The 23,958-nt window shown below is 37.2% G+C and overlaps 1 non-coding gene and 1 pseudogene across 2 annotated transcripts in view; both read left to right on the forward strand.

Annotated features, from left to right (window-relative positions):
• The window catches only part of LOC101716447 (uncharacterized), a 78,093-nt gene that overhangs the window by 6,103 nt on the left and 48,032 nt on the right, over positions 1-23,958 (forward strand). For both annotated transcript variants that reach the window (XR_015445600.1, XR_015445601.1), the window contains one exon: positions 4,815-5,113. This is a non-coding gene — a transcript (uncharacterized LOC101716447). The remainder of the gene's footprint in view (positions 1-4,814; positions 5,114-23,958) is intronic.
• On the forward strand, positions 7,088-7,689 carry LOC101716101 (N-alpha-acetyltransferase 50 pseudogene; annotated as a pseudogene).

The following is a 23,958-nucleotide window of genomic DNA, read 5'->3' on the forward strand; positions in this document are numbered from 1 at the left end:
AGTGAAGTTATTCAGTATTTACACATGGGTGTCCTATTTTGTGCATCCATTCAGATATATGTATACATATATATATGTATACATATGTATACATATATATGTATATATATAAAATTTATCATTCTTTATGGCTGAGTAGTACTCCATTTTATTTAAAAAAAACAAACCACACATAGTTTCTTTATCCAGTCTCCAGTTGATGGGAAGTTGGGCTGTTTCCAAGTTTAAGCTATTACAAAATATGCCACTATGATCATGGGTGCAAATGTATCACTGTGGTATGATTCTTTTAAGTCTTTTGGGAAGATGCCCAGCAGGGGAATACTTGGGTAAAATGAGACCTCTAATCCTAGTTCTTCAAGGTATCTCCATACTGATTTCCACAGTGGTTGCAACAGTCTACACTCTCATCAACAGTGGAGAAGTGTTCCTTTTTCCTCACAGCCCTGTCAGCATTTGTTATTGGTTGATTTCATAATAGCAGCCATTCTTTCTGGGGGAAAGTGGAATCTCAGCGTTGTTTTCATTTGCATATCTCAAATGACCAGTGATGTTGAACATTTTTTCATATGTTTATTTGCTATTTCTACTTCTCTGTCTGAGAAATGTCTGTTTATTTTAGATGCCCATTTTTGGATTGGGTCTTTAAATTTGGGAGGTCTGATATTTTAAAGTTCTTTATATATTCTAGATAGTAGACCTTTGTCTGAGAAACAGCTGGTAAAAATGTTTTCCCACATTGTGGGTTGTCTTTTCACTCTGTTGGTGGTTTCCTTGCAGTGCAGAAGCTTTTTAATAGGAAGAGATCCCACTTGTTGATTGTTGTGCTAGTTCACGGGCAACTGAGGTTTTGTTCTTAAAACCTTTTCCTACTCCAATGTCTTCAAGAGTTCTACCTAACCTCTCTTCCAGCCAGTTTAGTGTTTCTGTTTTAATATTTAGATCTCTAATCCATTTCAATTTTAGTTTAGTGCATGGTGAGACATATAGGTCTAGTTTTAATCTTTGGCAAGTTGAAACCCAGTTTTTCCAGCACCATTTATTAAAGAGGATATCTTTCCTCCACCAAGGGTGTTTGGCTCCTTTGTCAAAGATAAGGTGGCTGAGTGTGTCTGGAGTTGTTTCTGCATCTTCTAATCTGTTCCACTGGTCTTCAGGTTTGTATCTTTGCCAGTACCATGCTGTTTTTATCACAGTAGCTTTGTAGTATAATTTCAAGTTGGGGATTGTGATACCCCCCACCTTGTCTTTGTGGCCTAGAATTGCTTTTGCTATTTTAGTTCTCTTCTGGTTCCAAATGAATTTTTGGATTGTTTTCTCCAGGTCTGTGAAGTATGGTGCTGGGATTTTAATTGGGATTGCCCTGAATCTATATAGTAGTTTTGGAAGTATGGCCATTTTCACTATGTTGATTCTTCCTACCCAGAAGCAAGGAATGTCTTTCCATTTTCTGATATCTTCTTCAATCTCTCTTTACAGAGTGCTATAGTTTTCAGAATAGAGGTCTTTGATTTCTTTCATTAGGTTGATTCCTAGGTATTTCATTTTTTTAGATGCTATTGTGAAGGGAGTTGTTTCTCCAGTTCCTTTTTCAGTGAGTTGTTGTTCGTGTACAGGAAAACTATTGATTTTTGTGTGTTGACCTAGTGTCCAGCTACTCTACTGAAATTGGTTTATAAGTGTAGGAGACTTTTGGTGGAGTTCTTGGGGTCTTCTCTATAGAGTATCATGTCATCTGCAAATAATGACAGTTTGACTTCTTTGTTTCCTGTCTTTATTCCTTTTATTTCTTTCTCATATTTAATTGCTGTGACTAATGTTTCCAAAACTATATTGAACAGGATTGATTATGATGGACATCCTTGTTTTGTTCCTGATTTTAGTTTGAAGGATTTCAGTTTTTAACCATTTAGTATGATATGGGTTGTTGGTTTTTCATAGATGGCTTTTATCAGGTTGAGGTAGAGACCATCTGTTCCAAATTTTTGGTATTGTTTTTATCATAAATGCGTGTTGGATTTTGTCATATGCTTTTTCTGCATCTACTGAGATGATCATATGGTTTTTGTCTTTTGCTCTATTGATATAGTCTATTAAATTTATTGATTTGCATATGTTGAACCATCCCTGTATTCCTGGGATGAATCCCACTTGGTCAGAGTGTATGATCTTGAAGATCTTCTCCATTCTACTTGCCAGTATCTTATTAAGAAATTTTTCATCCATGTTCATTAGTGAGATTGGCCTACAATTCTCTATTTTAGTTGGGTCTTTCTCTGCTTTTGGGATCAAGGTGATGCTTGTTTCCAGGAATGCATTTGGGTGTATTGCTTCCCTTTCAATTTCACTGAAGAGTTTAAACAGTAATGGCAATAGTTCTACTCTAAATATCTTATAGAATTCAGCAGGGAAGCCATCAGGTCCTGGGCTTTTCTTAGTTGCTAATTTTAAATACATTTTTAATTTTTTTGATTGATATTGGGTTGTTTAGAATTTTTAGGTTTTCTTCATTCAAGTTTGGTAATTCATACATATCTAGGATCCTGTCCATTTCTTCTGTGCTTTCCATCTTATTGGCGTATAGGTTCTCAAAGTAGTTATTGACAGTCCTCTGGATTTCTGCTGGGTCTGTCATAATTTCACCCTTTTCATTCCTAATTGCACAGATTGGGGTCCTTCCTTTCCTGTTTTCCTAGGGTTTGTCAATTTTGCTTACTTTTTCAAAGAACCAACTCTTTCATTCATTGATTTTTTTTATCATTCTCTGAGTCGCCATTGTATTGATTTCTGCTCTGATCTTTATATTTTCATCCCTTGTATGAGTTTTGGGTTTGTCTTGCTCTTCTTTTTCTAGAATCTTGAGGTTCAGCATCAGGTTGTTTCTTTGAGCTCGCTCTGTTTTCTGAATATGAGTATTCACTGCTATTAATTTCCCTCATAAGACTGCTTTCATTGTGACCCATAGATTCCAATATGCTGTTTTAACATTCTCATTTAATTGTAGAAACTGTCTGATTTCTTCTTTAATTTCCTGTGTGATCCATTGGTTATTCAGGTGTGTGTTATTCAATTTCCATGTGTTTATAAAATTCTTGCTGTTTCTTTTGCTATTGATTTCCAATTTCATCTCACTATGGTCTGATTATATACAGGGGATAACTTCAATTCCGGTACATTTACTTAAACATGTTCTATGAGCAAATCTGTTCTCCATTTTGGAGAATGACCTGTGTGCAGCTGAAAAGAATGTGTATTCTGATTCTGTGGGGTGGAACACTCTGAAAACATCTGTTAAGTTCATTTGTTCAAGAATTTGATTGAGTTCTAGTATTTCATTGCTTATTTTTTGTCTAGTTGATCTATCTATTGGTGACAGTGGGGTATTGAGGTTCCCCCCTACTATTGTATTAGTGCTTATTTGATTTTTCATGTCCTTTAGTATTTGTTTTATATAGTTGGATGCACTAGAGTTTGTTGCATATATATTTATGATTGTCATCTCTTCCTGTTGGATTGTCCCCTTTACAAGCATGTAGTGTCCTTCTTTGTATCTCTTAATCAGTGTTGTTTTAAAATCCATTTGATCTGCAAAGAGGATAGCTACTCCTGCTTTTTCTCAGGTTCCTGTCCCATGGAGTATGTTTTCCACCCTTTAATTTTCAGTCTGAGTTTCTTTTTGAATAAATTGTGTTTCTTGTATGCAGCATATTGTTTCATCTTGCTTCTTGACCCATTCTGCCAGTCTATTTCTTTTGATTAGTGAATTGAGACCATTAATATTGATGGTTATAATTGATATGTATTGACTTATCCTTGTCATGACTCCTTCTCCTTGTTGGATTCTTCCCCTTTGCGTTAATTTCTTGTCATGCCTGATGGCGTCATTCTACTCTTCTTCCTGGGGTTGTGATCCTCATTGTCTTTTCCTAGGATATTGTTTAAATTTTTTGGAGTGCAAGTTTGGTATTCCTGAAGTTCCTAAGGTGCTCTTTGTCATGAAAGTATCTTACGTCTCCACCAATTTTGAAAGATAGTTTTGCAGTGTACATCAATTCGGGTTGGAGCTTGTTTTCCTTTAGGGGTCAAAATACTTCACTGCAAGCTCTTCTTGACTTGAAGGTTTGTGTTGAGAAGTCTGCTGTTATTCTGATGGGTTTTCCTTTGTATGTGATTTGTTTCTTTTCTCTATCTGCTTGTAGAATTTTGTTCTTCTGATCGGTTTCTAGAATCTCAACTATTATATGACTATGTGCAGATTTATTTTTCATCATGACTAGTTGGATTCCTATATGCCTCAGTTATCTGTATGTCAAGTTCTTTTCCCCTGCTTGGGAAGTTTTCTGCCATTCTGTGAAGAGTATTTTTATGTCAGCTTCACTCTCTCCTGTTTCTTCTTTGAGTCTGATCAGTCTTATTATTCTTCTTTGCATCATCTAGCAGCTGCTGGATTGATTTCTCATGGTCCCTTACTATTTTTAATCAGTTTTTCTTTTTCTGGTCACTAATTGCAATCATGTCTTCTATACCTGAAATTCTGTCCTCACATTGGCTCATTCTGCTGCGTAAACTTTCAATGGAATTTTTAATTTCCTGAATATCTGTTGGCACCTCTTTTATGGATTCCATTCATTTCCTATGTTCGGATTCCATCATGTTCCTTGGCTGCTCTATTTTTTTTTTGCTTAAATTCTTTTATTGGTATATTTTAGGTATTTTTTATCTGTGTCTGCTCTAGATTTATTAATAATATTTTCCACTATGGACTCAATCTCTGTTGTTATCTGAGAAATTATTTCTGATTTCTTTTTCTGCAGATCCTCTTTCATTGCCAGTTCAGGGAGTCCCGGTGGTTGAGTATCAGATAAGTCCATCTCATTTCCCTTTGGGGTTGCCTTGGGTGATCTGGAAGTCTGGTGTTGAGATTTGTTTACATGTTTTCTCTTTTGAACAGATGCAGCCTGCTGTACCTTTGTTGAGGCGACTTTTTGCTCATCCAGTGGTCTTCAATTCTCAGCAAGACACCAAGAGGCCTTTTCTCTGCTTCTCTCCACTGTGCCAATTCCTGGGTTCAGAATGGTGGCCTCCTGGATACGTGCACTGCCCTGTTTTCCAGGTAGAGTTCTGGCTGTGGCCTATGCACACTTGGGATGGTATCTGGGCATGCCTCTGGCTTGAGCCTCCTCCCCTACATAGCTATTGTCTGGGAGGGCCTTTGGCTGGGGGCTGTGCAACCCAGTTGCTGGTGTCTGGGGGGGCTTCTGGTTGGGATCTTCATGCACTTACCAATCATATCTGGGTGGGCCTTTGGCTGGGCCTCAGATCATTTCTGTTGAATACAATTTTAAAATCTCAATTTCCTGTTTACTTAGTTTTTGTTATTTTTAATCCTATCCTATCTCCCCCCAGACTTTAGTATTTTCTTCTTAAGGGGTTACAGAAGGCCCAGCAGTCTGACTTCATGTAACTGCTTCAAGCTAAAGAGCAGCATTGATCTTTCCTAACCAGGGACAGAAATGATCTAAAGGAGACATAAGAAAATTGGGTTTCATCTTTTAAAGAAGCATTATATTTTAATATTCTAAAAAAGAGGGCAAGGGCATATGAAATATTAGCCCACAACAACTATGGATCATACAACATAAAAGAATTTTAATACACAGTATCATATCCAGAGAAATGAGAACTTTTTCTCCAAGTTGTTTTAGAGAACCAGGATGGTAGCCAGTCAATGAAGCTTACAGCAGAGTCTGATATTATACTGATTTGTGAACGTAGATCTTTTAATGCAGAAGACACATTTGCAGAGTCATCAGGAATATACACACAATATTCTGTTTTGATAATGGCACAGGTTCTACCTCTGCTGCTGTTAGAATATCTAGAGCCATTTGGTTTTGTAGAATGAATTTTTTTATTTTTATTTTTTCAATTTAGTAATGAAATACCTTCTGCACTGTCACAACTTTTGCATACAATTAGCAAGAAATTTAATGTGCCACATTACATCTCCAAGTCCTATTTGGGAAATAAAGATAGTAGCCAGATGATCATATGAGTGAAAAATTAATCTGGTCTGTTGATGTCACAAGACTGGGAGGTTATCTGTTTGATCTATGGTTTTAACCCCGTGCCTTTGGACCATGGGTACCCTAATGTATATCTTTTTATCCATCCTGGAGGCAATCAAGTTCATAGGCTTGTGCCAAGATCCATTAGGTACTGTTTGGGACTGGATAGCTATTTTCAGCTTTTGCCTTTCAGTCAGTAGCGAACAAGTCAGTCTCTCTTAACACAATAGTATGACTACAACCCTGGGCAGGAATCCTTCCCATATTTTGGGTGCCAACACTATTTATCATAAGTATGATTTTTTTGTTACCAACAAAAGGGTGCTAGTTGACTGGTGTAGTTGACTGGTGCTGGCCTAGATGTAGAAGCGGACAACTGTCTACAAACCCAGCATGTATCTTTGTTAATGCTTTTGGCATATTGCTGGGCACAGTCAAACAAAACATTACTTCTCCCAGTGGAGAATGTTTTAAGGATTAAAAAATTGTCTGACTTTGATTTTAAACTGGTAATCAAGTGCTCGCTTCGGCAGCACATATATTAAACTGGTAATCGATTTTTGTAATTTCTGTAAGTTATAAGTGCAGCTGGAGACTGCCAGCAGGGGCTAGTGCACTCTTTGGAGCCCCCATTTTATATTTAGCCTAGCTTTTAACTTAATATTTTTCTATGTATATTTTAGTTATACTTTCTTGTTGGATGTTTAAGAACAAGTTAAAATGAGGACTGTGGCACAGCACGGTGGCAGGTCTGGCTGGTGGCAGGAGGAAGGAGAGTGCCCCGTGTGCACGTGTGGAGGAGCAGCAGTACCTGCGAGACATCCCCACCCTCTCCGTAGATTCAGGGTTCAGGGCCGTGATAGACTTTTGCAGCCTCTGTCACCCCCTCAACTACCTACGCTAGGCGAGGAGACCAGCTTGGGTTGAGTGGCCCAAGCCGAGGGCACGGAGAGCTGAGTGGCAAGGACGATGACGTTGAGACTGGTGGTAATGACAGCCTCTGCAGGCGGGGAAGATGAAAGGTAGTCGATCTCGGAGATGTAACACCACACGATATCAAGCAGTCGAAGAGGTTAAACCAGGTCATCTTTCCAGTCAGCTATAATGACAAGTTCTACAAGGATATGCTGGAGGTTGGTGAGCTAGCAAAACTTGCCTATTTCAGTGATATTGCTGTAGGCACAGTATGCTGCAGGGTGGATCATTCACAGGATCAGAAGAGACTTTACATCAGGACACTAGGATGTCTTGCACCTTACCAAAGGCTAGGAATAGGAACTAAAATGTTAAATCATGTCTTAAACATCTGTGAAAAAGATGGCACTTTTGACAACATCTATCTGCATGTCCAGATCAGCAATGAGTCAGCAATTGACTTCTACAGGAAGTTTGGTTTTGAGATTATTGAGACAAAAAAGAACTACTATAAGAGGATAGAGCCTGCTGATGCTCATGTGCTTCAGAAAATCCTCAAAGACCCTTTTGGTCAGAATGCAGATGCATAAAAGACAGACAACTGAATGAATTACAAATGAACTTTCTCGCATTTGCTTGTCACCAAATAAAAAGAGAGACCCATTAATTCCCCTGCCCTCTTTATTAAACTTTCCCCCCTTGCTCACTTGTTCTTGGTTTTCCTTTTTCCCCCTGCCCTTTGACTCTTTAAAAGTTTTATTTCAAGGACTTTTTAAAATAATCATGTTTGGATTGTTTTAGTTCTCTCAGTTTTGTGAGGTGGTTGGATTGAAGGAAGATCTATTTAGTTTCATAGTTAAGATGTATAACCTGAAAATTTTGAGTATCAAATGATTTCAAATATTTTAGCTTTTTAAAAAAATGCCCTGCTTTCACATTGAAGGACAGAGCCTACAAATATTATTTCAAAAGACTAAAAGAAGCAGCAGCAATATCTTTTTCTCTGATTAGACAAGTTTAGTGTGTTTGTGGTACTTTGGATTTTTAAAGACTATTTGTGGGATGCTTATCCCTGGACATTGCCTTCACTCCACCTTTAGTTGTTCTGAGCACTCTCTCAGGAGTTGGACCATTGTTATCCTTGTAAGAAATACTAAGCTTATTTATATTTTTAAAGCAATTGATTTTTCTCTTCTTGCTGATGAGTGGGGCAGTTTGGGTAGGTAGTGTTATACTTTGGCCTAAGTATTTGAGTTAAACTGCTTTTTTGTTAAGGAGTGGACTGATTGTCAACAGGTTTGCTTTTCCTGCTATTGTTACTAGAGGTATTAACATTTAGAGTGTGAGCTGGTGAGATTAAATTTTTTTAATATCCCAGCTAGAGATAATGGACTTCAATTGACCTAAAGTTTATTGTGATTTAGTTTTTTCTCCTGTTCTTTTTCTTCAGTAAGCCCAACAATATTATAATGAGTTTAACATTAAAAATGAAGTTGACATCCTTATAGGTTAACACCCCTAAATAAACCTGAAGCAGGTGTTTTTCTCTTAGACATATTTAAAATACCTAAAGGAAAGCTTAGATGGACTCGTGGCACAATAAATGCATGTAATGTCAACTAATACAGGCTGTTAAAAATGTGGCCAGTGTTTGCTTATATAGGAAAGAATATCTAGACAGTATTTTTTGAGAATAACAAAGTTATGATACTCCTTAACTGTTGGAGAATATCCCGGATTTGCTTATACTCTGTGCTTACAATATTGAGTTTAAGGGATAAGAGGAATTGCTAAACAAATTGTTTCTATTCTTGGAAAAATAGAAGCATAAAGTGTTAATAGTACAAATATCACTGTGACCTCCTTCCTCTAGTGACAGGACTGGTTTTATGCTAGATCATTACCTGGCAAGTAGGGAGTGGCTGTGACAGGGTGATAACTTTTCATAAGATGAGACACTTGAAATACTCATGTTTTCCTCTAGTTGTCCAATCTCTAAAATTTGCAGTTTTTAGATTGTCAGTGATGGTGGCTCAAGAAATGTTCTTGGTAGAATTAAGAAATGCACAAAACTTGAGTTTTCTGTCATTTGACTTTAAAAGGAAATTTGAATTGTAATAATACCTTATATGTAAAAGTCTCATCTCTAAATAAGTTACATGACAAAATTACTTTACAGAATGTTTGCACACACTTTATAACCTTAAGTTTTCATTTGAAAATGTAAAAGTACAAAGTAAAATAGACTTAAGTCTTGAGTGCCAAGAAAAATTTTTAAGAAAGATGGTTGATGAATGAGTCTATAGGGTCTTAATCTTAGTGAAAATGTAGAAAGACCATGCTGATTTCTTTGGTGTCTGTTCCTTAATCCAAATCCAAGCTTAGAAGAAACGTTTAACATTGAGCACCTTTACCTTCATGGATGTTTCAGCTTGTTCTTGCCAAGAGAAGAGTGCTTGAGTTACAGAAAGCATAATTAGCATGAAGAATTCAGCTTTTTTGTGAACTTCTAGATATCAAAATAGATTTTGATATATAAATGAATTTTCTGAGATGACACTGCCTCTATTTCTATAACTATTTCACTTGGACTATCTAAGCAGTCCTATGAATGTATTCCTAAATGTGGTTATTGAAAACCGAATAGCTACCTCACAATTAAGTACATGTTATTTAAAGATAGAAGAAAAATATTCAAGGTTGAATTCAGTGTGTAGGCTTCCCATCATTATACTTTCTTTTTCTGCACTAGTCAATGACTTAATCTAAATTCTTAGTGTTTGTAATGGATTAATTGTCCTCCATCAAACTGGTATTAAATAATTCCACTTATACAAAGGAAGATGTGGAAGAATTAGAAACTGGGCACTACTAGTTCATATGTCTTTGAGTCAATAAAGATTAATATCCAAAAAAAATAAAAATAAAAAAATAAAATGAAGACTGTGTTAATATTAAATCTATCATTTATTTATTTATTTATTTATTTATTTATTTATTTATTTATTTATTTTAGGCTCCTTAGGGTATTACTTTTAGGGCCATGGGAGAGCCTCTTAGCTTTTTAAGTTTTTTTCCCCATCAGTTGTGCTGCCTTCCAGGATGGGTTATGGTTTTGCTTGATCGTATGGCTATCCTTGAAAGCATGGGGACATTTCCCTCTTTATTGACTCTCCTAAAAGCACAATATACACTAATTAACTCCTGTTCTCTGGGGTCCAACAATCTCCCTGCTTGGGGTGTTGTGTGACTCACCAGAGTTGTAAGATCCTTTACGGGGGTCCTATCACATCCTGGGTCCTGGTGGAGCTTGGAGGGCAAGAGCCAAAATATTGGTTGTACTCTTAGCCCAGATACCTTTTTTAGCTTTGATCTTTAATTCTTAGTTATTAAATACCCAGAAGTCCAGTAACATGAGTATTGCAATGGGAACAGTAGCTTGAACTATGATAATCTTACCTGGATATCAAGTACTTTGAAATATAAAGTAGGGCCAGAGAACTCTTTTTTTTTTAACCAACCATAGTTGTCTTAAAAGTCAAATTCATATAGACTATACTTATTTACAGATGTACTTTATAAATAACTATTATTCAGTCTTTAATTTCTAGAGTGACATTGCCTGGACTGTATATTGTTTAGGCATATTTGACAATCATAATACAATTATATAAGAATCCCATAAACATAAACCTGATAAAGTCTATCATCATAAAAAAAATTTAGTCTGGAGGTCACCAGTATGATACTATGTTTTCCTAAGTTTTGCATCCTAGAAAGTCTGTACACTTGGGAAACACAAATGCATTTAATATACCATCAGATTAGCAATAATTAGTGTCACAGATATTTAGAAATCTTCACATATATTTACTTAAGTTTTATTTTTAAGGCAAAATTTAGATTCCTTGAACAAGTTATATGGTGTAACTGTACTGAGAAGAATTAAAGAACATTTTTAGAGCTCTTATAAGTTTAGGAAACATTGTTAATGACCACAAATAGAGTCATTACTCAATATATAAGTATATCTCATTTATATAACAAAACATTTGTTTAATCTAGACCAATAGATGTAGATCAAATTTTAAATGGCAGGACCAAATTTAAAGAGGTGCCAAAAATTTTGATCATTTTATATGTCTAAGGTCTAGATATAATGTATATTGTATAAAAGAGAGCCCTCATAGTTTCTTTATATATGTTAAATTCAATTTTGAAGCTTAGACTCAAGGAAAATTTCATCTTTAGATTCATATATTTCTCTAGTCCTAGATATAGGATGTGTTGTAAACTAAGATAATAGTTGTTCATTTAACCAATCATAACCTGATTATTGAAAACATTTTATAAGTTAACAATTAAATAATCTTTAACTCTTGAAACACAGATTCTTAAGTAAGCAAAAGACTAACAATGGAAAATGTGAGAAATCAACTTAATAAAAAATAAACATAAAAAATATACTGTAAAACCTTTGTATTTTAATCTAGTTTTTATGTTTAATGAAGAGTAATTTAATACCTTACAAAACTTTGCATTAGACATAGAAAACTTAGCCTTTTAGTTATAGCCAACATATATACACATATAATTTTTACTAGCATCTGTTGGGGTAGGACACAATAATGCTCTGGGAAAAAACTGGAGAAGCCACCCATCAGTGGAGAAAACTGAAACAAATTGGTTCAGTCAGCTGCTTTGTCAGCCATAGGGGAAAAATTTTTCCAGTAGTGCCTTAGGAACAAAGGGCCCACTTAGGGGGAACAATTTTTTAAAATACTATTTTAATGGTATTTATATACTCAGGTTAACCATTATTTTAGATAACTCATGAGAACTATAGTAACCGTTTTTAAGATATATATAGATATCTATAGATATCTTAGAAGTTATTGTACACCAAATGCAATAGACATTATATTTATAAATCCATATTTTTGATAAATATTATCTTGATTGGTTAATGACCTGGATGAAAACATGTCACCAACTTTAAAAAACTTCCTTACTCTTATTAACTCACAGTTAAGCCATGTAAACAAAAATATTTGGGCCAATGTGGGTGTCTATTTCTCTTTAGGCCAACATAAATAGAATTTTTGGAGGATAATATATATCTGAAAGTAACATAGCCCAAATCATATATAATTTTTATGTTACCAAAATTTTAGGCTTTTATTTGCAAGTCTCATGTAAACCTTGAGACTATTAGCCCTCATTTTGTAAGGTTTTGAGTGAGTTTGGCCACCCCCAAAACCTGCGTAATTGATTCTTTTTTGAAAAGCTCTAAGAAAACCAGAAGAAAAAGAAATTGTGGAACTGAAAAAAAATTTTAAGAAGCACTTGAATGTATTTAACCAATTATTAAAAGAGATTAATAGGTGATAAACCAACAAGCTAACATATAGAACACATAAAACTTTACCTTAAATTAAAATGTACTGTTAGATGTTTTGGCCATGATGAATTATAATCTTTTTATAGTTGTAGATAACTATGAACAGATTAGTCAGAATTTTTCCCAGGTTATTAATTAGCTCTTTTTTTATATAAGTCATAACAATGTTTTTAATACTTTAAGCTATTGTGAGTACCTTTCTTATTAGTTAACACTATAGACTTATAGCCAATAAGAGTCAGAAGGGGAGAAAAGAGAAGATCTCTGAGGCCTTGTCTTTTTACTCTTTAGTTTTTCTTTGGAGAAAAATCAACCTTTTAAAATCTTTTATCCTAAATTGGTCTCAAATTTTAAAAATATAACATGAAGGCAGTGTTTTGGGGACAAACATTGAGTTACTCATAATCCTGTAAGATCTACTATATATGCCTTTGAGATCTCTCTTGTGTACTTTTAGAAAGAGAGAAAAGACAGGATCTTTCCCTGAAGTAAGGCACCCTGGGCCTCCTGCTTCAAACCAGGCTCCCGCTGCACAGTGGCAAGCCACCCAAACTGGGTTTAGGCTGTGTGTGCAGACTGCCTAGTGCTGGGGTATTGCTCCAAGTACACATGCCCCATTTTCTAGAACCAGAATTCCCCAGGAGGGCAGCTCCACTCGGAAGCACTCTTGAAAGGTGGTTCTCCCCTGCTTTTTTGTCACTGACTAGTCTAGGTGTCCCTACTAGTCAGAGATATCTGCTGCTTATGTAGCTATTCCAACCTTTATCAACAGATCAGGAAAGCAGTAAGAGAAATTGTACACAAGAGCTGAATTTTACTCAAATATCTCCCCCAAAGATTGTTGCACCTAGAGACCTGTAACACACACGAAAGGAACTCACAAAAGGGTTTGAAAATTCTGGTGATGTCACTTAGATAGGGAGGTAAACTTACAGTCAAAATTATCATAAGAATACCAGGACCAAATACAGTGGAGGAAAGAAATGCGCTAGAAAGAGAAGAAACATGAGAGAGTTGGGACTTGAAAAGCCTCCATATGGCTCTAGGACCCACCAAAGTAGCAGCAGAGAGCTGAGAAGGGCTGGAGTGGGACCCTTGCTGCTGGGCTGCGGGCCTCTAAATCACAGAGACTGTGCACTCCCCCTCCCCGTACACACACATTAGGCTCCTCCACTCTCTAGTTCCCTGCCTCTCTTTGATAACTAATATCTGAAAAAAAATAAAAGTACTTGAGTTTTCTGACAGATGAAAGCCTGAATAGGGAACAATGGACAAGAAGGTGATTGGAATTTTCTTGGGGAAGAGAGGAGAAATAATAGCAAACCACTGGGCTTCTTCTTGGTCTGAGTCCGTAGACTACACAAAGTCTCATGGATAGCATTAGCTATCACCTGAATGATCACTTGAATCTGCACAATTTAGGACAAGTTCCCAGTCACCCAACAAAAATGGGGAGCTGTGGCATCAGGCAGACCAAGCTTATGCCCTTCAGGTTTTTTTTTTAGAGGGGGGAATGAGAGAGAGAGAGAGAGAGAGAGAGAGAGAGAGAGAGAGAGAGGTATCAAAAGAGCAGGTTAGAGGCTTTTCCCAGTCAAAATGTTTAGGTATGTGTGTTTGCATGTGGAGATTGCTTTCACCAGTGTGACTCAGAAACTGATTCTCCCCAGTGTGTTTCAGAATTGGAGTTTCCCATGCTGGTTGCCTGAGAAACTTTGCTCAAGACTTTGGATGTGCCCTCATCCTTACTTTGTTTCTTCCTGGATGACAAGATTGCTTTGAGCCTTATTTAACCCAGGAATGGGGTGTGTAAACACTAAAGGATCACCTAGCAAGATTGTTACATGTCCTGGAGAATGCTTCCTGACATCTCTTTCCATTCCTGGCTCCAGAGAGCAAGTGTCTCTTGTCTTTGGTGCTTTGATGTACAAGCTCTTATTTTCTAGTGGTTTAGGAGTCTCTAACTGCTGGAAAAGCAAAAATGACCCTGAGGCTAAAGAGTGAGGGAGAGGAAAAAAGATACACTATGCTTCAGAGGCAAAAGGGTTGGGAGAGAAAAAAAATGGGTTGGGAGAAAATTGCACTTCAGAGGGACAGGGGTTAGGGGGAAATTGGGGAAGAGGGAAGGAAGGAAGGAAGGAAGGAAGGGAGGGAAAGAAGAAAGAAAGAAAGAAAGAAAGAAAGAAAGAAAGAAAGAAAGAAAGAAAGAAAGAAAGAAAGAAAGAAAGAAAGAAAAAAAGAAAAAAGAAAAGAAAAAAGAAAGCAAGCCAGCCAGCCAGACAGACTTTGGTCAGTTACTCAGTCTTGCTCTCAATGTTTCTTTTTACCTCCTGGCTGACACACCAAGAGTTGTTAATGGGCTGGGTCTCAGGGTCTCCGTGGCTGAAATAAGGAACCTATCCCACTCTTGAAGCATAAGTTTGTAGGTTCACTGACTCTCACCACGGAAAAATAATTTTTAGGATACATCAGTACAAAACATAAGAGAGGTTTATTAGAGATTTTAGGACACACTCAAGAGTGGGGGTGCAGGCACTTAGAGAAATGAGATGTATTCTGAGATAGAGCTGAGTACATTTAAGGGGGTTTCTTCAAGATGGGTGATCTAAGATGTATATTTCTACTGTCTGTCAGGTTACAGTACAAGTCATCTACACCTGTTTGATGTTGAGACATGCCGTTTACCAATATTGCTGCTCCCTTGCGAGTGAATGAAGTGCAATTTACAGGTGAAAAAGACAGGTCCAGAGCCAGGATTTACAGATTTATTGTCTTTAAGACCTTTAGGGATTTTTTTGAGCATGTTTTCTGGAAGGGAAAAGGGTTGAGAAACTTTTGCTTCTTGAAGTTGCAGTTAAGTACAATTTTTAAATTTTGATTTTCTTGTCTTCTTTTTACTTAGTTTTTTAAAAATAAATTTTATTTTATCCCATTCGGCCCTCAATCTCCCCTCCCTATGTACAGAAGCTTTGTTTCCATTTTTTTCTTCTATTTTCACTTTTTTTCTCTTGTTCCTTTCTTTCTCCCTCCCTTTTTAGTTTTTAAATCTTATCTCAATGTTACTTTCAGGAACATCAGAAAAAAATAAAATTAACTATAGAAGCTATAATGGGAGGTGGAGTTTTTATCAATCTCATTTAGAGATAAGGAAAGAAGCTAGCATGGGCAAATATCTCTCCAAGGAGCCTGTTATCACAACTGACCTGTCTCCTAGGTCATACAGCCAAATTCTGCATCTGCTAGTTAATAATATTCCAGTGTTCTTGAATGTATCCTGAGATATTTGACCATAGGAGGTTAGAAAATGAGTGGTCCAGAGGCTCTATTCTGTTCATATTGGAAAAACTCACCTGCTCCTGCCCCATCTTCTTGCGAGAAGTTGTTGAATGATGACATTTGACCTTCATCGCTGAGGGTCCCATGGTCCTTGTGAAACAATTATCATTGTACAAACAATGCAAACCTGCACTTGTTGTTTCACAAAGGCAAAGTATGAAATTGGGGATAGGAAGGAGGGAGGTTAAAAGAGAGGTGTTTATTGCAAATATAAGAAAAAATAGCTCCTGGTGGTTGATAGGTCTCCCACTACCTCAGCAGCTATTAAGTATAGTAGCTGCCCTCTTCCTATTGTGCCTTGCCCCCTCCCCTGTGTGACATCATGACAAGATGGTTGCTCCCACCAAAGAATAAAACCTTCTTCCCAGCATGCCCCTGTTCCCGCCTAGAAAGTAAACTAATACTCGCTCACCTCCTACCACCTAGTGACATCACCGGCTCCTCCATTCCCTAGTCACTACCTCACTCAACCCCACCTCAGCCCCTACAAACCCCACCCCGGTCTCTATAAAAGACTCTCCCTGCCCCGGCCATATTGCTTTTGTCTCTCCTTTGTTCAGAGACAGCCCCCGGCAGATCTATTCCCCTAATAAAGGCTTGTTGTGTCCTGGTCTGGTTTGGTGTTCAGCCCTTTTACCTGAGAGTGGTGATATAGGAAATGGTATCAGGACCTCTAAATATGATATAAGGGACATATTATAACTCTCAACCAGTTGGATGTCTCAAATGCTGGGTTCATGTTCTCTAAAATCAAAGAATAAATTCTAGGAACAATGGAGGTTAAGGGTAGGAAATGTTTATTGAGCGGATAGCCCCTGAGAGGCAGGAGGGGTCCCAAATGGGTAGCCAAGGATCTCACTTTTCAGGGGAAGAGCAAAAACCCATAGGTACAACATGGGTTAAAGCTATGAACAACCAATAAGGTTACAAGTATAGTTTATTAGGTAATAGTGATCCAATGGGGGAACAAGTCAACATAACAAATGTACATGGAAAGATCAAAGATTTTTTTCTAGAAAATGATGGGTCTGGAGGTTTTGGTTACCCACTGAGGTGACTGATGTCTATCTAGACTTTATTAGGCCAGGAGTTACCACTTATCTTGTCCTTTGGGGAAGTATACAGGCCTGGTCATTTTATCTTTATCCTGAGGCCTGGTCTTCAACAGATTTGTCTCCAGCTACAATTGTAATGTGTTTTCATCTTTTGCACTGACTCTGCTTCGATAGCTCAGCTGCTAGAGCAGAGGACTCTAGGAAATCTCTATGTCGTCAAGGGCTGAGCCCTATCTGACTGCCTATAATATTTCTACCTAACTTAGCTGTCTATAATATTGGATTTCCAGGAGGGGTTCCAGAAAGTGGTATGCTGGAGTGGTTTTTGATGTTGTTGTTGTGTTTTCTTTTGTCCTGGTCTTGTATGGAACTTGTTTCACTATCTAGTGATCACCTATCATAGGTGGCTCTGTGATTGGTGAATAACCAATTGGGAGTTAGACTTCATAATACATAGTCTAAAGAAATCAGTTATTCAGTTTGACCAAGTTCAAAGGAAACTGGTCATTCTGCATTTCTCAGCTTCTCAAGTCCAGCCCAGAGGTAAGGAGAAGTTAACTAATTTGGCACATTCTGAGTAAGAAGTCATTTTCTGGGAGGAAGAATTCTTATCTGCTCATCCTTATCCTAAATTATCCTTTTTCCTGTGGTTTTTTTTTTTTTTCAGATTTTTAAGCTTAACTAGTTGCATAGTTTGAATTAGCTCTCAACTAAGAGTATGTGCTACTCTTTATATTTATCTTAGGCCCATCCCTTACAGGCTGCCTACTTATAAGGTAACTAACTAAACTATCTTTTATACTTGTAGGTCTCTAACCTAAAAATAACAAGACTAATGAGATGATTTCACTTAAGGCAGGGAGTAGAGTGAAATGAATGAATTCTGCCCTAAAGACCTGAAGCAGTTTGTCCAGAAGGTAATAGGGGCTCTAGTGGGATGAGAATACAGGGTATGCAGCTGTGGGAGCAGCTGCCAAAAACAAATAGCATAGAGCCTTCTGGGTAGGGGAGAGCAGGAAGGAGGAGAACATGATGACCAGGCCAGTGGACCCACAGGGATAGGAACAGGAAGCCTGCTGGGAATTGTAGCTCCAGGCCTCACCTGGAGCCCTCTCCCTGGGCTATACCTGAGGAGTATCAAGATTGTATGCTAGCAAGCGATGGCCTGCTCAATTAGGGACAAAGGAGATGCAAGCAGAGGCCCTGAGGGAGGAATAGAAGCCAGGTGGTACTAGGAAACAGTGCAGCATTCCTTGTTCCTACCTTGGTGTGCTTCTCTCCCCCAAATCACCCCTATCAGCTACCTTTTCCCTAGCCTCTTGTTCTATTTTACCGTTCTCCCTACAATTTCACTTTGCAAGCACCCCCTTCCCCTGGAGCCACACTAACTTCTTAGTGGAGATCATTGGAGGCTCAACCTGCTATGCTCTTCCCATCATTACCTGACTTGCCCTCACCATTCTATGTTGTATTTAAGCCTTAAACCTCATAGAGTATGAATCTTTTCAATTTCACTACTTCAGTAGATATTACCAAACTCTATATGAGAGTTATACCAATTCCCACTACAACATATAAATGTTTGAGAGTTTCTGTTGGTCTACATCCTTACAAAAACTAGACCTTGTCAAAAGTTTTATAATTGCACATGAAGATTTTCATACCTTTATCTAAATTTAGTTCAAGGCACTTCTTTTGTATGCTACTGTAAATGTAATATTTGTTTAAATTTCATTTTTGAAGCACTTTTTGATGGTAGACAGAAGTATAATTGATCTTTTGATATGAATGCTGTATATTGATTTTGCTAATCTTTTAGTAATTCTAAATTTTTTGTAACTTCCTTAGTGTTTGCCACATACACAAGCATATCATCAGTAGCTGATAACAGTTTATTTCTTCTTTTTGTTCAAAGCATGTAAAATTATTTTGGACTTAAGTCACTGGCTAGGACTAAAAATATAAGAAGTGGTAAGAGAGTTTATCTTTGTCTCATTCCAGAACTCAAGGGGACCATTTTCAAAAATTCAATATTAAACATGACATTTGCTGCAGGTAGATTTTTGGTAGATACTATTATCAGATTTATAATATTTCCTTCAATTCCTAATTTACCATAAGTTTTTTAAATCCTCAATGGGAGTTAACAATCATATATTTTCCTTTATCTATTAATATGTTAGATTACATTATTTGGCTTTGCATTAATAAATCAACTAGTTATTACTGGAATAAACTCAATTTGGTCCTGATATATTATAATTGTTATATATTACTGGTTTCAGCTTGCTAATATTTGTTTTGGATTTTTATATCTTTGTCTATAAGGGTATTAACTTGCACTTTTCTATACATGTAATGTCCTTGTCAGACCTGAATATCAAAGACTTGTTGGTCTCCTAAAACTAATTGAGGAGCAGTTTCTTTTTTCTCCTTTGGCTTTCTCCCTTTGAAATGAGATAAGAGGTCCAAGTTATTTAATTTTTTTTCCTAACTTTATTGTATCTGATTATTTGCTTGTAATTATGTGTCTTAGTCCACTTTTTGTGGCCATAAAACAAAATATCTGAGATAGTGTAATTTATAAAGATTAGAAGTTTATTTGACTCATGGTTCTAGAGGATGAGAAGGCTAAGATTATGAAATCAGAATCCATGTGGTATGTAGTAAGGGATGTTTTGCTGCATTAAAATATGACAGAGGGCATCACATTGTTAGACATATAAGTGGGCTCCACTCCTTATGAGTGGGCTTCTTTCTTTGTCTTCTTATAAAGCTACTAGTGCCAGCATGAGAAGCCCACCCTCTTGACCTCATCTAATCCAAATTACATCCTGTATTGGAAAATAACAAGTTATATTTTTCTTCCGCTGTCACCTCACATCAGTCAGCCCAGAAGACATTTGTGACTACAAAACAAGTGGGGATTTATCTCCACAAGCAAGGAAGCAGCAAATACCAGCTGAGCTCTCTTTAATTCAAATGAATCCTGACACCACCTGAAGATAGTGTCACAATACTCTCTCCCCTCAATCAGATACCACTCAAAAGCCGCAGAGTATTTTTTTTTTTTTTTTGGTACTGGGGATCGAACTCTGGTCCTTGCACTTGCAGGGCAGGTGGCGGAACCACTGAGCTAAATCCCTGGCCCCAACCTCAGAGTATTTTTCTGTGCTTCTGACCAACTGAGTATAAATCAGGTTGAGTTAATTTGCTTAAGAGGCTTACTGAGTGCAGGAAAACACATTTACAAATTTATTATAAAGGATATTGTGAAGGATAAAACTGGAGAGATGCATATGGTTAATTATGAGTGAAGGGGTATAGAGCTTCCATGCCCTCTTATGTAAGCCACCTTCCAGGAATCCCTATAAGTTCAGCTTTCTGGAAGCTCTCTAAACTCCATCCTTTGGGTTTTCATGGAGGCTTCATTGCATAGGTCTGACTGAGGCATGGACAATGGTGTAAAAATAAGATTCAACTAAAAGGATATGATTGAGGTTTGCATGGCAGCCAGTCTCAAAGTGGTTAAGAGTGTGAATGTACCCAAAGTGAATGCCTCTTATATGAATCTATGACTAAGTATAATAACATTGAACTGAATACACTGAAAGAGTAGATAATACCTCTTGATAATTAAAATCAAAATCACATCACTAGAAAGTAGAATCTAACCATACAGATCTTCATATCAACAACAAAAAGTATTCACTCGGGCTGGGGATTTAGCTCAGTGGCACCATGCCTGCCTCACAAGCGTAAGGTCCTGAATTCGATCCCCAGTACCACAAAAATAAAAAATAAAATAAAAATTAAAAAGTATTCACTCTATTTGACCCCAACCCTCACAAATATGTATATATAGATATAGATACAGATAGATAGATAGACAGATACCTCATTTGTCAAACGCAATTCATTCCAAATTCATGTTCTTACACCAAGAAGTTTGAAAACTGAACATATTTTCCCATAAGAAATAATGAAAAACAAAATAATTGGTTTTGAAGCCCCAAAATTACACTTATAAATTCATTTTTCCGGGACTTTAACATATTTCACAATTATTTCTTTCTGTAATTCTATTGTGGCTCCCAGAGTTTTCCTCTTAGCTTTCCTGCTGCTATCACCAACTTTTTTGGAACTATAGTTACGACATTTTACAAAAATAAATCCCCTCCCAAAAAGGACAATGATGAATGTTTTAGCACTAACACAAGCACTGTATGTTGTCTGGGTGAGAGTGGCACTTAGACTGAAGCATCTCCCCTTTGTGTCCATAGCAAGTGATGTGTAGCTCACTCTTGGCCCAAACAGGTTTTTTCAAGTTAGATTTTCAGTTTGACTATCAAGCAAAATTATGAACACCAAGTAGACTTTGTTTGAACTTTGCTGTTTGAGTAGTGCAAAGTTTGAGCTTCAAGCCATTTTACAACCTAGGTATCACTGTTAGTGATGGTAAACTTTTTAGAGACCTAGTGCCCAAACCACAACCCAAAACCCACTTATATATCACAAAGTGCCAACACTGCAATTAAACATGAATATTGAGGTTTCAGTTTAGAAAAAATAACTGATGTCTGATGCTCAGCTGCTGGGATGAGTTGGATCATGTACTGACAGAGAGGGCTCTGTGTGCTTGCTTCGGCATACATGCCATAGGTTTGCCACCACTGATAAAAATGCCTCCAAAAACACAACTCTCCCAAAGCCGATCGAAAGGGCACTGAAGGAGAGGAAAGCAAATACCAAACGGCTAACTCATGATTAATTGGAGTCAGAGAAAAGTCGAAGGAGAGCACATATGGAACAGAAGTATTTGTTTACAGAAATCATAGCAGAAAACTTTCCAAGAATGGAGAAACAATCCAATAAACATGTAAGTGAGGGATACAGAATCCAAAATAATTGTGACCAGACACATCATACTCAAAATCTCAGAAGTCTAACCTGAGAATAGAATATCAAAAGCTATCAGAAAAAAGCAAAAAATGACCTATAAAAGTAAAACCATTAAGAGTACAACAGTCTTCTCAACACAAACATTAAAGTCGAAGGGAACTTGGAGTGAAGTGTTTCAAGTACTAAAGGAAAACAAATTTCAACCAAGATTAAAATATTCTGCAAAACCATCCTTCAAAATTCATAAAGATAGAAGAATATTCCATGAAAAGACCACCTTAAAAAATTCATAGCCACCAAACCAGCATTCCAAAAAAATTTGAAGGATATCCTAGATAGAGACAATGAAGCCAAAAATTCCAAAAAGTCTGAAGGCATGAATACATCAGGTAGGATGAGCAGTTAAACAACAGGTAAATGTAACAGGATCAACAACAGAAAAGTAATGAAATGATAGGAATAAGTCAATATTTTTCCTGAATAAATTTCAATGTAAATGACATCAACTCCCCAATCAAAACACACAGGAGAGAGCAGACCTGTGATGAAGGAGTGGCACCCATGCAGTACACTCCCATGTGAGAGAGCAGGCCAGGAGTGGGGACTCCCTGATGTGTGAGAGCGGAAGTGCAGCTGGAGGAGTGGTGCCCTGCCTTCACATTAGAGAGCAGACACTTGGTGGTGCCCTCCATGTTAGACAGCAGACTTGGAGCAGTGTCCCCACCCTCACATGAGAGAGCAGGCCTGTGTTGGAGGAGCAGCATCCCATCCCCATGTAAGAGAGAAGCCCAGGAGAAGTGTTCTGCAACAACATAAGAGAACAGGAGAAGTGCCTCCCACATGTGAGAGAGCAGACCCGTGCCAGAGCAGTGGCAATGTGAGAGAGCAGATCCACAACAGAGAAGTGGTGCCCAAGCCAAGGGGAGCATAGCATTGGGCAGTAGAGGCAAAGACTAACCAATTGACACAATCTCTGACAAAGACAATACCTAAGGAGAGAAGGGAGCAACCAGAGCCCAACAGCCCACTTGAACCCCTACCTTGCAAACTACATCCAGCAGAGAACAGAAGGCTGAATGTGTTCTCCATCCACCAAAGAGAACAAGGACACACCTTGACTTGAACAATAACATCAGCCTTGAGAGAATGAACAGAGAGAGAGGCCTCTAGTATAGAGGGCATATCAAAGACCCATAGGCCTTAAAGCTACGCATAGAAAATTGTGCTAGCTGGATCCCAAGACTGCAGTGTGATAAGAAACACTCATTAAGTAACACAGGAATTTTTTGACTCAATCTTTTTTTGATTATTCTATTTTGAATTATTTTTATTTTTCTTCATTGGTTTTCTTTCAGGGTTTTCCCCCAATTTTTTCTTTTCTTTTAGTCTCTCTTTTCTTTTTGCCTTTTATCTTTTTCTCTTCCAACTTTTTTCCTCTTCATTCTTCTTTCTTTTATCTCTTGTTTTTGCTGTTTATCATTTTTTTTTCTTATTCATTATTTCCAATGACTGTTCTGTATCACTGTTAATTTCCTTTTACTCCTTAGTAGGACCTCCTATCTTATTTTCTCTCCTACTGCACATATACTATCAATTAATTTTTCAAAATTTCCTTTTGTCATTCTCTGGTTTCCTACCCCTCCACCTTTACTACTATAAATACTAACCTCTATGCATCTTTAGATAAGTAGTAAACTTTACAGTATTGCTGTTGAATACTGTGCTATTATTAATGGAGGTAAAGTTGTTCCATTTAGTAGATGTTTAGTGTAGGTCAATAGTAGGTCAATATTCGGTTTGTCTTAGTGTTCATACTATAATTATACATCTCTTTTCCATGGACAAGTGTGGTGCATTATTGGTCCTTAAGTGTTTGTCAATATGCAGTTTGTATTTAGAGCTATAATAGATGCTGATTTTTGTTACTATAGCAAGAGTGTAATAGTTCTTATTATTAATTGATTTTATTTAGATGCAAATATCTAGATTGTGTAGGGGTCATTAACAATGTGGTGGTCTCTTCTGAGAGAACTGGTACTGAGATAAACATGCTGCAAACCTCTCATCTCAAGGAAACAGGTGATTCAATTCTGGGACATAAGCAAATGCAAGTAGTTAGCCACACTTAGAGGACACCACGGAAAAGTAGATATTAACTAAACAGATCTTCATACCAGAAAAAACAAATTTCCGCTACATAAATCTGCAACCTCAACACAAAAGAAACTAACAAAAATAGAAACATGAGAACAGATACAAACAAAATGTCTCCAAAAACTTTCAA

Source organism: Heterocephalus glaber, unplaced genomic scaffold (assembly GCF_053883595.1).
Source record: "Heterocephalus glaber isolate CG9 unplaced genomic scaffold, H.glaber_assembly_v1.0 deba00001613, whole genome shotgun sequence".
NCBI classification, from domain to species: domain Eukaryota; kingdom Metazoa; phylum Chordata; class Mammalia; order Rodentia; family Bathyergidae; genus Heterocephalus; species Heterocephalus glaber.